The sequence below is a fragment of the Equus quagga genome, chromosome 10 (genome assembly GCF_021613505.1).
Source record: "Equus quagga isolate Etosha38 chromosome 10, UCLA_HA_Equagga_1.0, whole genome shotgun sequence".
NCBI lineage: Eukaryota > Metazoa > Chordata > Mammalia > Perissodactyla > Equidae > Equus > Equus quagga.
Genome location: NC_060276.1, coordinates 89423991 through 89428230, shown reverse-complemented (window position 1 = coordinate 89428230; position 4240 = coordinate 89423991).

Here is a 4240-nt window from a genome sequence, read left to right as displayed (position 1 = left end):
CGGTGCCGCAGGTTCCAGAGAAAGCTCCATTTTCAGGATTTTTTAAATGATTTTTTAACAATGAAAACCCATTTGAGAATGAAGGCCTGGCAGACAATTCTATTTCATGTTGAGAGAGTAAAGAACATTCTTGCTTGAAACTGTAAGCGTAAGGAAATGAATTTTGAAGCGTCTCGGCCTGGATCATGTCATTTCTCCAGGTTTTCTGTATCCTCTGTCTGTCTCTCCTCTGCCATATCACTAATAACAGTTCCCATATTGGACATCTTGCTGACTCCCTCCCCCTCCACCGGCCCTGGTGTGAGTCCCTCTGCGCCAGGAGCGAGAGCACCGCGGGAACGAGATTGAGTAACAGTGCTTTCTTGAGGATTCCAACCCAGACAGCGTGACCCCAGAGTGCAAACTCAGGCGCCTGGGCATTAAATGGATCAAACCTTTGTATCAGAGCTTTGGTCAGCTGGGACCGACTCGACTAATGTAGCAAACAGATGTTTCAACCACACAATAATTTGAGTTATGATCTGTATGTCAGATCTGCCTGCTAACACAGAAGCACTTATTTTTGTAACAGCGGTGTAATAACAACAAGCAGAATTCTTAATAAGTTGGTTTCCTGTATTGGAGAAAAACAAGTCAACGCCGGTACTAAATGGTTTTGTGCCCCTCTATCGATCTATCCCTTTAGCCTGTCAACTAATTTCGGGTAAAAAATTAGAAAGCTCCCTCTATGTGACTAGTTCTCAGCTAGGCCGGATGTTACCATTTCAGGAGCTGGAAAGCAGCCCCGTTTGCTCATTAGCATAAACCCACTTGATTGCACGGGCATTCTGCCCTGGAAGAAAATACATTTTCCCCCCCTCGGGACTCAAAGCTATTTTCATTTGGAATGAAAATAAATACAGCCCATAAGCATAATTTTTTCCCCTAAATTGGCTCGTGTAGGGGAAAATAAAGGTTGCTGACCACTAATATGGAGATTTCTAGAAGCTACAAGAAGTTCTGATTTGAGCAGCATGATTTCTAATTAAGCAAAGACCCCGTGAATGCCTGATGAAGAAAACTGGGGGGGTGGGGGGGATATGTAGGTCAAAGGGTACAAATTTCCAGTTACAAGAAGAACACGTTCTAAGGGTCTAATGTACAGCATGGTGACTAGTTAATAACACGGCATTACGTACTTGAAAGTTGTTGAAAGTAAATCTTCAGCATTCTGACCACACCAAAAAAAAAAGTGTTAACTATGTGAGAGGATGGATGTAATTATGTTGATCTTGGTAATCATTCCACAATGTCTGTATAGCAAATCATCATGTTAGGGGCCGGCCTGGTGGTGCAGCAGTTAAGTGCGCACGTTCTGCTTCGGTGGCCTGGGGTTCAAGTTTCGGATCCTGGGTTCAGCCATGGCACTGCTTGGCAAGCCGTGCTGTGGTAGGAGTCCCACATATAAAGTAGAGGAAGATGGGCACGGATGTTAGCTCAGGGCCAGTCTTCCTCAGCAAAAAAAAAAAAAAAAGGATTGGCAGTAGTTAGCTCAGGGCTAATCTTCTTCAAAAAAAGAAAAAAAATCATCATGTTATACACTTTAAGAATATACATTATATTTGTCTGTTATTCCTCAATAAAGATTTAAAAAAAATTTTTTTTCAGATTTATTTTCCCTTTTTCTCCCCAAAGTCCCCCAGTACATAGTTGTATATTTCAGTTGTGGGTCCTTCTAGTTGTGGCATGTGGGACGCTGCCTCATCATGGCCTGATGAGCGGTGCCATGTCCGCGCCCAGGATCCCAACCGGCGAAACCCTGGGCCACCGAAGCGGAGCACGAACTTAACCACTCGGCCACGGGGCCGGCTCTCCTAAAGATTTTTTTTAAAATCTTGGAATTGGAAGAACAATTGAAGAAGGAAACAGGAAAACCAGATGGGAGGCTCCCAGGGGCCCTGGGGGTGAGATTTAGGGCAGGGGTTTCGAAACACTGGGCTGGTCCCCAAACCTCATACTCTGAGGATTTGTCTGGTTGGAATGAGGCAGAATGAGAGAAATTAGGACAAAATAGTAAGATCTTCATAAAACTGAATTTTCCCCATTTAAAAGACCGTCCTATGAGGCTGGGCTCTTTGAATCTTTTGAAATTCAAATGCCTGTCCTCATATGATCGTGGTAGTGGTGGGGTGCTGTTTTTTGCTTCTCTAACTTGGGAGAACACGAAGTAGGCAAGCCAATGTTGGTCCCCTTTAAAAAACAAAATGAAACCCGGAGAGCAGCTGTCTCTGGCAGTCAGTAAATGCTGAATTCCAAATGAGGCGAGCTGGCATGGGGCTGCTCCTGTTCACTTCAACAGGCGATCTAGAGTCTAGCAAAGGCAGGGTGGGAGGAGAGGACAGAGGCGGCTTCATTTTCTGTAACTAGAGGCCTGGACAGGTCACAGGACCCCAGGCCATCCAATCCTAGCTTGATAGGCTTTGTTCACTGATCGCCGACCTGCCTGTGGATTTGGGGAGAGTTCCCCTTCAGGGCCCTTTGGCTACCTTTTCTAGGACTGGCAATCACAATTTGCCCATCTCCCTTGGCAAGGAAGAGTCTGCTTGTCCAGGCAGGGCCTCCCCAGTCACTTCCCAGCCCACATACACACACAGTCTCCCCATTCTTGCTGCATCTCAGGGCCTGGGCAGACTGGCTGCGCTGAGTGGGGAGATGGCCCTTCACAGTCTCCCCTCCCCCTTTTCCTGGGCTGGTCGTGGCCTACATGTCCCACCCTCCAATAATTTATACAAGTTGTCATCCAAAAGAGAGTAAATAAAGATAGAAACATGCAGGATCATGTTCCCCCAGGCCCCTCTACCTTCCAGAATTTCCCATCGTCCCTGGCCTGTGCCCCCTCTCGTCATGGCAGCAGCCAGACCAGCCTTGTTCTTTGCCTCAGGGATGTAATGGCAGAAAGAGAAAAAGGAGCTGCTTCTGGCCTCTGAGTTGTGAAGGCCTAGCCCCTGAGAGGAAGCAAAATAACTCCAGGTGGACTCTCTGTTTGAGGTGGTGCCTGATAAGTGCCAGCCCCCAGACCACACGAAGGTTCCCTGGGCTGGGGTGGGAGGCAGCGGGAGGTGTAGGCGCCGGAAGACCTGCTCACAGCCGGGCATTAGCAGAGAGCACTGGACCCAGAGAGGCGGGCAGATGAGGGCAGGACACAGACGAAAAGGTCTATGTGTTTCTGTTCACAGTGGCCAAAAGGTGGAAAGAGCCTGAGTGCCCATCAATAGATGAAGGGACAGACAAAATACGGTGCATCCACACGGTGGAATACTACTCAGCCCTAACACGGAATGAAGCACGGATACGTGCTGTGACACGGCCGACCTTTGGAAACATTACAGTGAGCGAAAGGAGCCACACACAAAGGAGCACATGTTGCATGATTCCATCCACACGAAATGTCCAGGATAGGCAAATCTATAAGGACAGAGAGTAGGGGGGGCCTGGTGGCACAGTGGTTAAGTTCGAACATTCTGCTTCGGCAGCCCGGGGTTCGCCAGTTCAGATCCCAGGTGCGGACATGGCACCGCTTGGCAAAAGCCATGCTGTGGTAGGCGTCCCACCTATAAAGTAGGGGAAGATGGGCACGGATGTTAGCTCAGGGCCAGTCTTCCTCAGCAAAAAGAGGAGGATTGGCAGTAGTTAGCTCAGGACTAATCTTCCTCAAAAAAAAACTAAAATAAAATAAGGAGAGAGTAGATTGGTGGTTGCCAGGAGCTGGGAGAGGGGAACGGGGAGTGACTGCTAATGGTATGGGTTTCCTTTTGAGGTGATGAAAATGTTCTGGAACTAGGTAATGTCAATGGTTGTACAACATTGTGAATGTACTTTTTTTAAAGATTTTATTATTTTTCCTTTTTCTCCCCAAAGTCCCCCAGTTACATAGTTGCATTTTTTTTTTTAAGATTTTATTTTTTTCCTTCTTCTTCCCAAAGCCCCCCGGTACATAGTTGCATATTTTTAGTTGTGGGTCCTTCTAGTTATGGCATGTGGGACGCGGCCTCAGCGTGGCTTGATGAGCGCGGCCATGTCCACGCCCAGGATCCAAACCGGCAAAACCCTGGGCTACCGAAGCAGAGCATTCCAACTTAGCCACTAGGCCATGGGGCCGGCCCCAATTGTACCCTTTTAAATGAGGATGACTTTCATGTTATAGCTATTTTACCACAATAAAAAAATATGTGTGCCTTCCCTGTGTGCTCTTGCCCCCCCC